General features: G+C 41.5%; 1 protein-coding gene across 5 annotated transcripts in view; it reads right to left on the reverse strand.

The window, feature by feature from the left end:
• Positions 1-11,809, reverse strand: part of Sfmbt1 (Scm like with four mbt domains 1) — a 92,832-nt gene that overhangs the window by 79,592 nt on the left and 1,431 nt on the right. For 2 of the 5 annotated variants that reach the window (XM_013346921.2, XM_005348749.3), the window contains exon 1: positions 11,258-11,803. The exons of 2 other annotated variants lie outside the window; for them this stretch is intronic. The gene's annotated coding sequence lies outside the window, so the exon portion shown is untranslated. Of the gene's footprint in view, positions 1-11,257; positions 11,804-11,809 lie in introns of those variants that run through there. One more of the 5 variants, XM_026779722.1, reaches the window with a different exon arrangement.

Raw genomic sequence — 11,809 nt, forward strand, 5'->3', positions numbered from 1 at the left:
ATGGAACCAAATAGAAGACCCGAATATCAATCCACACATCTTTGAACACCTGATCTTTGATAAAGAAGCAAAAAATATCAAATGGAAAAAAGAAAGCATATTTAACAAGTGGTGCTGGCATAATTGGAAATCAACATGTAGAAGAATGAAAATAGACCCATATCTATCACCATGCACAAAACTCAAGTCCAAATAGATCAAAAATCTCAAAATAAAGCCAGCCACACTAAACCTTATAGAAGAGAAAATGGGAAGTACACTTGAACGCATTGGCACAAGGAACCACTTCCTAAATAGAACCCAAGCAGCACAGACACTGAGAGAAACAATTAATAAATGGGACCTCCTGAAACTGAAAAGCTTCTGTAAAGCAAATGACATGGTCAACAAGACAAAAATGCTGTCTACAGAATGGGAAAAGATCTTCACTAACCCCACAACTGACAGAGGTCCGATCTTCAAAATATACAAAGAACTCAAGAAACTATACATCAAACTACCAAATAATCCAATTTAAAAATGGGGTACTGGCCAAGTGGTAGTGATGCACACCTTTAATCCCAGCACTTGGGAGGCAGAGGCAGGTGAACCTCTGTGAGTTCAAGGCCAACCTGTCTACAGAGTGAGTTCCAGGACACAGAGAAATCCTGTCTCAAAAAAAAAGGGGGGGTACAAATCTAAACAGAGAATTCTCAATAAAAGAATCTCAAATGATTCCAGGACAGGCTCCAAAGCCACAGAGAAACCCTGTCTCGAAAAACCAAAAAAAAAAAAAAAAAAAAGAATCTCAAATGACTGAAAGCACTAAAGAAAATGTTCATCATCCTTAGACATCAGGAAAATGCAAATCAAAACGACTCTGATACCATCTTACACTGATCAGAATGGCTAAGAATATATATATATATATATATATATATATATATATATATATATATATCAGCTTATGATGTAAAATAAGGGGAGCACTCCTCCATTGCTGGTGGGAGTGCAATTGTATATCCACTTTGGAAATCAGTATGGCAATTTCTCAGGAAATGTGGAATCAACCTACCTCAAGACCCAGCAATACCACTCTTGGGCATATACCCAAAGGATGCTCAGTTATACCACAAGGATATGTTCTCAACTATGTTCATAGCAGCATTATTTGTAATAATCAGAACCTGGAAACAACCTAGATGCCCCTCAACCGAAGAATGGATAAAGAAAATGTGGTACATTTACACAATGGATACTACTCAGCGGTAAAAAAAAAAATAATAAAATAAAATTAAATTAAATTAAAAAAAAATCCCGAGTGAGGGAACCCAGACCCAGAAAGGTAAACACAGTATCTACTCACTCCTAAGTGGATCTCAGGCATAAAGCAAAGGATAAACAGTCTATAGTCCACAACCTCAGAGAAGTTAGAATCCTCTTCCAGAAACAGATGGAAACAGATCCGGAGATCCATAACTAACCACTGGGCCAAGCTCCAAGTCAAAGAGAGGAAGGAGCCATAGAATGAACAAAGGGATCAAGACCACAGTGGAGAAATGCACAGAATCCGCCGACCTGAACTACTGGGAGATCACTAACTCCTGACTGACAACTGGAGAACCTGTATAGCATTGAACTAGGCCCTCTGAATACAGGTGACAGTGGTGTGGCTTGGGCAGTAGATGGGGACACTGGCAGTGGGACCAGGATCTAACTCTAATGCATGAACTGACTATGTGGAGACCATTCTCACGGGGTAGGGGTGGGAGGGCCTCAGTTCTGCCTCAACAAGATGAGACAGACGACGCTGACTTCCCAGAGGAGGCCTTAACCTCTCTGAGGAGCAGACTGAGGTAGGATAGGTTGAAGGAGGGAGCAGGAGAACTGGGATTGGTATGTAAAAAATTAATTAAAAGAAGAAAACTGAATTTATTAAAAGATGGAAGAGCCTCTCATGTTCCTAGATCAGGAGAATTGCTAAAACAGTCACACCATCAAAAGCCATCTACAGAGTCAATGTAATCAACATCCACAGTCCAATGGCATTCACTCTTCACAAAACTTGAAAGAAAAATCTTAAAATCATATGGAAGCCTCAAAGTCTCAGAAAAACCAACGTGATCCTGAACAAAAACAGCAATGCTAGAAGCATCACACTTCAAAATATCCTCCAGAGCCATTATAACAAAAATAACATGGTACTGACACAAACACAGACACATAGAGAAACGGGATAAAACAGAAGACCCAGAAATAAACCCACACAAGTATGGTCACCTGATTTAAGAGAGGTGCCAAAAACATGAGGGGGGGAGCCTCTGAGGAAAGAGGATTTGCACATAAAGGAGATCTAAACTAGATCCCGCCCAGCAAATCAGCACAAAGTGGATCAGAACTCTTAATGCAACACCTGCAGCTCTACACTGCTGGAGAAAAAGGCTGGAAAAGACTTCAAAATGCAAACATAGGCAAGGACCCTCTAACTAGGGCTCCATTGGCCCTAGACACAACAGCAAAATTAATGGGACTGTATCAAATTTGAAAGCTTCTGCACACAAAACAAAACTGATAACCCTCAGAATGTGAGAAAATCTTTTCTAACTATTCATTCTATGGGGAATAAAAGATCTATTGTAATTATGTGTGTACATGTTTATGTACACAAAAGCAAATGTCCCCAAGGCCAGAGGTATCCAATCTCCCGAGAACAGAGTTGCAGGTGTAAGCTGTCAACATGGATGCTGGGAACTAAAGTGGGGTCCTCTGGAAGAGAAGTTTGTGCTCTTTAACGACTTAGAATATATAAAGAATTCAAAATTAAACCAAAAATAATCTAATCAATAAATGGGCAAATTAATTGAACACTTCAAAATAAGAGGTACAAATAACCCATAAACATGGGGAAAATGTTAAAGCTTCTTTGTCATCAAGGAAACACATATCAGAACTACACTGAAGCTGGATGTGGTGCTGGGACACACTTGTCATTCAGCACTTAGGAGATGAAAGCACCAGGAAGGCCAGCCTTGCTATACACTCCAAGGTCAACTTGGCATAAAACAGTCTCAACAAAAGGAAGGAAGGGAAAGAGAAGCAGGGAGAGAGAAAAAAAAGAAAAAAAAGTCCACTGAGATCCTATCTCGTCGCAGAATGACTATCACCAAGCTATCAACAAATGTTAGCAAGGGTCCCCCACTAATCCCTGCACCCACTTATACATTCCCCCAGGCATGATATGACCCTTACAGTCTTGAACTATAATCACCTACACAAGACTTCATTAGGTCCATTACAGTCCTGAAGTGGATGGGGTACTCACAAGGCAGGTACTTAAGACATCACCCCTCCCTGAGGTTACAGAAGCAGTTAATACAACAGTTGCTGGGGAAGAAACACTTTTCAAGGTTGGAAAGATATCTCAGTAGTTAAGAGCACTGGCTACTCTTCCAAAGGACTCAGGTTCAATTCCCTGCACCCACATGGCAGTTCACAACTGTAACACCTTCACACCAATGCACATAAAATAAAGCTTAGCAAAACATAAATAAAATAAACTTTCTCCTGGCTTTTTAGAAAAAAGAAACACTTTTCTTCTCCGGTATAGCCACTCTGAAAGTTGCTCATATTCATGTACACAATCCATCACCTATGTTCCAGTAAGCAATCACAATGGTTTAACTGGTCCACAAACCTAGATATGGGTAGAATCACTTCTTTGGTCTGTCACTGGTACTCTATCTGGAGTGAACAGATGTTTGTATAATTCTGTCAAATTAATGTAACAACACTGTTGATGGGAATGTAAATTAGTGCAGCCAATATGAAATGAGTTTGGATGTTTTTCAAAAACCTAAAACCAAAAAAACCATCTGATCTAGCAATACCATTCCACCACTTCTAGATCTATACCCAAGAGAATCAAAGTCAGTATGCTACAGAGATCACAGCCCAATTCACAATAGTCAAATTATGAAATCAAATTAGATGTTCATCAACATACCTATGAAGAAAATGTGATATGTATACACACAATGGATTATTATACAGCCATGAAGAAAGAAATCCAACTAGAGACATGGCTCAGTTTGTAGACTGCTTGTCTAACATACATGAAGCCCTAGTTCCATCCTGTAGTAGGAAGGAGTGGTGGGCTGCATTCCTGCCGCCCCGGCTCCCAGCCGCCTGGCTAGCTTATGCCCCGAAATAATTACACGGAAACTGTATTCTTTTAAATACTGCTTGGCCCATTAGCTCTAGCCTCTTACTGGCTAATTCTCACATCTTGATTAACCCATCTCTAATAATGTGTGTAGCACCATGAGGTGATGGCTTACCAGAAGATCTTAACCTGCATTCATCTTGGAGAGGAGAGCTATGGCGTCTGCCTGACTCGGATTTCTTTCTCCCAGAATTCTGTTCTGTCTACTCCACCCACCAAAGGCCAAACAGTTTCTTTATTAATTAACCAATGAAAGCAACAGATAGATAGATGACACTCCCACATCACCACCCCAAGCGTGGAGCATGGTATAAGCTGGACATGGCCTATAATGGAGACAGGGGAGTGCGAGTTCCAGGTAGTAAACAGTGATGACTCAGAAGGTAAAGCACTTGCAGGAAAGTCTGACCATCTGAGCTGGGTTCTTAGAATCCACATAAAGTGAAGGGAGAGAAGGGATTCCACAAAGCTCTGTTCTGACTTCCACACACGTGTGTCTTCACCCTCCCCACATATGCACATTACATATATGCACAATTAAAAAAAAACAAATAAAAACAAAAGATCAAGTTCCTGGACAGCCAAGCCTACACAGAGAAACCCTGTCTCGAAAAACAAACAAAAAACAAACAAAAAAGTCCTGAAAGATTACCTAAAGACAGAGAGAGCTTAATGAAGTTTGAGATTTTTTGGGGGGTGTGGTAGGTTTTTTTAATGAATTTTGCCTTTATTCAGGTTAATTTGATATTATACTGAACTTGTGCTTACTTTGTGAGTCGTTTTTGTTTTTTTACAAAGCCTCTCTATTATGTAGCACTGGCTGTTCAGAAACACTGTAGGCCAGCACTCGGGAGGCAGAGGCAGGCGGATCTCTGTGAGTTCAAGGCCAGCCTGGTCTACAGAGCTAGTTCCAGGACAGGCTCCAAAGCCACAGAGAAACCCTGTCTCGAAAAAAAAAAGAAAGGAAAAAAAAAGAAACACTGTAGGCCAGGCTGGCCTTCAACTCACAGAGATCCACCTGCCTCTGTTACCTGAATGTTGGGAAAAAGGCATGTGCCACCACACCCAGTCTTGGATTTATTTTGGTTGAATTATAATTACTAAATATCTTCATTCATTCTATCTTTTTTAAAAAATATTTATTTATTTATTTATTTATTTATTTATTTATTATGTATACAATGTTCTGTCTTTGTGTATGCCTGCAGGCCAGAAGAGGGCACCAGACCTCATTACAGATGGTTGTGAGTCACCATGTGGTTGCTCGGAATTGAACTCAGGACCTTTGGAAGAGCGCAGGCAATGCTCTTAACCGCCGAGCCATCTCTCCAGCCCCTCTTCTATATCTTGACCTTCCGTTTACATATTTTTATTTTATATCTCTTAAAACATAACTATAATCTTCACATCCAACTTAGTAAATTTTCTTTAACAATAGCATGTTCCATTGCATTTTTATGGCTATAAATACAACTGCTAGCTCTCACTGTGACAGGATAAAAACACAGGGAAATTTTGGAAATAAAAAGGGAAAGAAGCCTCTCATCTAGGAGTCTGCCAGAGGTTCTTGCCAATGGAAAAGCAAGAATTTTAGCAAAACTACCAACATCTGTTGTGAGCCTCCTAACATAGAAATATACTGCTTTCATATGCAGATACTTTATGCTAAAATGGAAATAAACTTGGTTTAAGGTCTAAATACCCATGGATAGGGCTCATTCCTTATCCCGAGTGGATAGCTGATTGTTTGCTAGGACAGTATCACACTACATAGCCTATGGTTGCTTCTGAATTCACAATCCTCTTGCCTCAGCAACTCCGTACTAGGATTGCATGGCCTTTGCCTCCCAAGTCTGAGACTAAATGCCACCAATGAGTCTGAATATGGTTTTATTAGCATCCCTTAGAATAAAAACAGACTAGAAGAAAAATTATCCACATATCCTCAGTACTTCGTTACTAGAAAAGGTGTGCATTGTGCAGGGAGCCGCATTTCTGACATGGCATACGGCAACTTACTGCATGTGTCGGTTCCTTTTCTAATGTTCTGCTTAGGACAGAAAGAGGCTAATGACTAAACTGACTTGGAGTACAGAATACTCAAAGAGTATCTGCTTTCCGGGAAAGATTGGGTTTGTTTGGGATGAGTGGGATTTAGAGAACGTGTTTTTAAAGACCCTTGTTAAAGCTTCTGCAGTGGGCTGACGAGATGCCTTAGTGGGGGCGGGGGGGGGCAGATTCATGAGCTGGAGAGATGACTCATGTTAAGAGCACTGGCTGCTCTTCCAGAGGACTTAGCTTCAATTCCTAGCACCCACATGGCAGCCCACAACTGTCAATAACTCTAGTTCTGACCCCAAGAGTACCAGGCACACATGTTATGCATGGACATATATACATAGGCAAAACACATGATAAAAATAAAATGTATTTGAAGCCAGACAGTGGTGGCACATGTCTTTAGTCCCAGACTTGGGAGGCAAAGGCAGGTTTATCTCCATGAGTTCAAGGCCAGGCTGGTCTATAAAGCAAGTTCCAGGACATCCAGGAATGTTACAGAGAGAAACCCTATCTTGACCCTATCATGAAAAAACAAAATGAAACAAATCTTATTGTAAAAACTCTTTAAAAAGCCAGGTGGTGGTGGTGCACACCTTTAATCCAGCACTCAGAAGAGAAAGGCAGGTGAACTCTGTGAGTTCGATGCCAGCCTAATCTGTAAGAGATAGTTTCAGGACAGCTAGTGATGTTACAGAGAAACCTGTCTGGGGGGAGGGGGAAGGGTAATCTGCAATCCTGGCGTTCCTGCAGTGAAATGGGAGGGAAGTAGAGACAAGAGACCAATATGCAGTGCAGCAGCAGAAAAAGCAAGAGACCTCCCGGCCCGGAAAACAGGCAGAACAGACTGGAGACTATGGCTCAGCAGGTAAAAGTACTTGCTGTTCTGTTTTTCTTGACAGAGGACAGGGGTTCACAAAGTGGCTTGAAACCATCTGTAACTTCAGTTTCAGAGACTCTGACACCCCCTCTTCTGTCCTCACAGGCACTAGGCCAGTGCTACACATACCTATATGGAAGCAAACACTCATTCATGTAGAATCAGATAAACACATTTAAAAACAAAAACCCAAAATGGAACAAGTGAACAAACATGCCATGCCCACAATCATACAAAAATAAGTGAAAACCTTTATAAAAAGAAACGTTTTTTGGTCTTCTTTTTAATTTTTATATACAGTGGTGTTTGACCAGCGAAGTTTTTGTACTGGAGTCAGATCCACTGGAACTTGAGTTACAGACAGTTGTGAGCTGCCATGTGGGTGTTGGGAATTGAACCCAGGACCTCTGGAAGAGCAGCCAATGCTCTTAACCACTGAGTCATCTCTCCAGCCTTTTGTTTGTTTCTTTTTTTTTTTAATTATTTCTTTATTATATATACACTTTCCAGGATACAGTGCCAGATCTCATTACAGATGGTTGTGAGCCACCATGTGGTTGCTGGGAATTGAACCTCTGGAAGAGCAGCTAGTGCTCTTAACCTCTGAGCCATCTCTCCAGCCCATCCTTTGTTTCTTGAAACAGGGTTTCTCTGTGTAAACAGCCCTGCCTGACCTGGTCACTCTGTAGACCAGGCTGGTCCCTAACTCAGAGATCCACCTGCCTCTGCCCCCTGAGTGCTGGGGTTATCGCTCTTCAGTACCACACACAGAACCTACATAGAACAGGCCCATTCCACCACTCTTGGTCCACTTCTTCTTTTTTTTTTTTTTAAAGACAGGGTTTCTCTGTGTAACAGTCCTGGTTGCTGTCCTGAAACTCGCTCTGTAGACCAGGCTGGCTTTGAACTCACAGAGATCCGCCTGCCTCTGCCTCCCAAGCACTGGGATTTAAAGGCGTGTAGAAGAGAACTTCCGCAGTAAAATCTACATTTGTTTTCTTTTAATAACTTGTTTTTATTCCTATCCTCACTCTCACTTTTGAAAACTTTAAACATTGATTTCCAGCAACCTAACTACATCCTATTTTTAACCATTTCCAGTGGGGCTAGCATCACCTGAAGAACGGCAGCAGCCTAACAAAGGCCACTCCCTGAAGTCTAATGGCTCAAAGCCTCCTGGGAAACCACAATCCCCAGACACTTTAACCAATCTAACAACTACGCACATAGAAAAACTGTCTGCAAACACAAAACACACAAGTTGGAAAAAATTGGAGCTCCCTAAGAGAAAACATTCTGCCATGTACCTTTCTAAATTTCACTGAAATTGTTATAAAATGTTATGGGTCAAATAATGCCATAAAGTCTGTTTACATTTTTAAAATGTAAATGTTTAACATAACAATATTTAGCATTCAGAAATGCCTTTATAAATAATATTCTGTACTTGTCACTTCATGTGAATATAACATAAGGCCATTATAAAAGGTCAATGAAGTTTGGTTCATTCATCTTTTCTACAGCTATTAAAGTCAAATGACATCTGCTACTACACCACACTTCTAAGGCAGCGCTTGTCTAGTTACCACCAGGAAAGCAAAGGTCACCCTACAAATGTGCGGGCAGGCAAAGACTTCTGCACTTCGGTGGCTGTTCGGTTTATTTAGTACACGGTGTTATTTAGTTTGTGTTTTGAGACAGGGTTTTATGTAGTCCATAATGGCCTAAAACTCACTGAGTAGCAGAGGATAACTTTAAAGTTTTAACCCTTCTGCTTCCCAAATGCTGGGACTGTAGGCCTATCTCACCATGCCCTGTTGGCAAAGCACTGTTTTTCATCTGTTTATTTAAAATCTCTGTATACTTGTGAGCACGTAAAGGGGAAAACCATGGTTCCCAAAGAAACAAACATTTAAGAGAAGGAACACCCTTTTGTATTTTCTGTTTCTTATCTATTCCTTCAATTGCAACCCAAAGATTCAGTTTTCACAAAGAAAAGCCAAGATTTCAAAAAAATAAAAATCAATGAGTTCATTAATGACGGCTAAATCATCAGGTACTCTATTAGTTCATGAGCTATACACTTTGAGTTAAATGACCAAATTCAAATCAGTTGCTGGCCCATCAACTAGCTGATTAGACAGGGAATTATTTAGAGAGAAGCCATTTCTCTCTTTCCCTTTCTCCATCCCTCCCTCTCTCTCATACACATACAAACACACACCTTTGAACTTTGTCAACATATATCTCTAACATGGGCAGTAAACCACTCCCACTTTCTATCACACAGACTGGGGGGGGGAGGGCACAACGCAGGCCTTTGCACGGCACTAACAAGATAAGCATTCACTTTGAACCTAAGTTGCCTCCTGTAGCAGTAGAAACAAAGGGCACAAAGATATATTAAAAGATATTTGGGAGATACAGGCAAATTATTGCAGCACTTATCTAAATTTCAACCTTTTGCATAGGGTTATAAAAAATGGCTTAAATCAAAGGAACTAAAAAAAACTGCACCGACATATTTTTATTTATGTTTTTTCTTGCTTTTACTGTTGGACTTTTAATGATTTGATAAATCAGGTGTACATCCTCCATGCATAAATCAAGTTAACTGCTGTCATTTAGAAGGTTGTTAAAGCTTTATACCCATATTATTAATTCACTGGACTTTAAAAAAATCAGTTTTCATTCAATTTTCTTTGCAAATTCTATGCTTTAAGGAATTAACTCACCTACTGATTGACACCTTAAACTCTAACTTGTTGGGGAAATCCACGGTTCTTCCTTCAAACCTACTCTATACAGATATATCTGTATCCCCAAATGGGCAGTGATATAATAATGTAACTTCAACTGTGAACATAAAAACTCCCAGAAACCCAATTCAAACACACCAAATCCTACTCAGCTGAAATATCCTTCAGACCACAAAGATCAAAGGTCGAAAAACTTAGACACTGTAGATACTGAAAAGGCCTACAGCATTACAAAAACACAGCATCATAACTAAACCACCCACAACACCAAGGTCACATACCTGCTATTCTTCAGTTATTAATACCGCCCCTTTCACATTCTAAGAGATCCTGCTATGAGGGAAAATTCACTGGCTGGGATAGAAGTAAGAATGGTGGTTGTCTTGGGGAAGGGGCGGGTGTTTACTTAATTCCAGGAAACCCTTTGGGGGTGAGGGCTGAAAATCTTCCATTTATTAATGTGTATGTGGCCATCAGGATATACGTAAGCAAAACAAAGCTGCACTGTCCTCTTAGGACTTCACTATTAACAGGCAATTTCTTATTTTTAAAACACTTAAAAATTTTTATTTATGTGCATTAGTGTTTTGCCTGCATGTATGTCTGTGTGAGGGTGTTGGGTCCCCTAGAACTGGAGCTACAGACAGTTGTGAGCCACGTGGGTGCTGGGAATTGAACTCGGGTCCTCCGGAAGAACAGTCAGTGAGTGGTCTTAACCGCTGAGCAATCCAGCCCCAAAAAGCTAATTTATTTCTTAAGTAGATTGAAAGGCCATCTCTAAATGCCTATGTCCAAATAAAATTCACAAAATTAACCTGGCTATAGCTAATAAGATGGCTTTTCCAATCTACTTTTATAAAGACACATATCGTAAGGGCTTTCGAAACGCTTAAATCCCATTTTAAGAAGTCTCCAAATCTTAGAACCAAAAGAAGGGTGATCTACTTATCCTACTTTTGCAAACAAGGAAAATCAAATCTCCACTGGGTAGAAACCTACCCCAAGATAAGGTAGCTTGTCAACAATGTAATAACACAACCGGTTCCCCTCTAGCTCCAACTGGCCGCTATGTTCGTGACGTTGCAAACAAATCTGAACTCTGAATCTACCTGTGGCCTAGAAGCGCTCAACATCTGCCACGAGTTAACAGGCCCCAATATGGATTTATGAAAACACATTCATCTTCCATCCTATCAAGACAGCTGACAAGCCAACAGTTACATGCTCAGGCATTTTGCTTCAGATGAAATAAAGTTAAGCATGACATCTTAAAAATCGTGATTCAGGAGAGGACATACGCAGATATTAACAAAATGCATCTTAGTTCCTTCAAATCCTTTTGATAAATACAGGACTCACCAGACACCACTGTGGTCATTAACGGCTTTGAGTGACCCGCGAGGAAGAGCTCCCACCAAGTAAAAAAGCCCTACTGGAGACAGAAGCGTCCCAGCCCACTCTGGGCGCACAGCAAGCTCTAGGGGTGACCTGGGCTTGACAGTTTAGTGCGAGACCCCAGGCGAACAGCTGGCGTCTTGGGAAAAACTTAACACGACGTCCATCCTTTCCGCGGGAATTTATTTCTCGTCTCACAAGGCTTTTCTGCTCCGCAAAGAGCAGGCCTTGCTTCGCAGGACGCTCGGCTAGTCCCTCCAGTCGTCTTTACGGCGAACAAAACAAGACTCGGGAACAGAAATCGAAACGGTCACGGACCTGTCGAGTGGCCTCGGGACGCTGACCACGGGTCCGCGTGGGGGGTCGGGCGGCGGCGCCTCTCGATCCGCAGCGCCGGGGAGGCCGTAGCCACCGGTTGCGGCGGAGGCAAAGACGCTCGGCCACCGCGCGCCTGCTGCCTGGGCCCAGCGAAGTTGAGCGGCCGCGCGGGCTGCGGGTTCGCGCCCCGCCCGGAGC

This window comes from Microtus ochrogaster, chromosome 6, assembly GCF_000317375.1.
Source record: "Microtus ochrogaster isolate Prairie Vole_2 chromosome 6, MicOch1.0, whole genome shotgun sequence".
Taxonomy (NCBI): Eukaryota; Metazoa; Chordata; class Mammalia; order Rodentia; family Cricetidae; genus Microtus; species Microtus ochrogaster.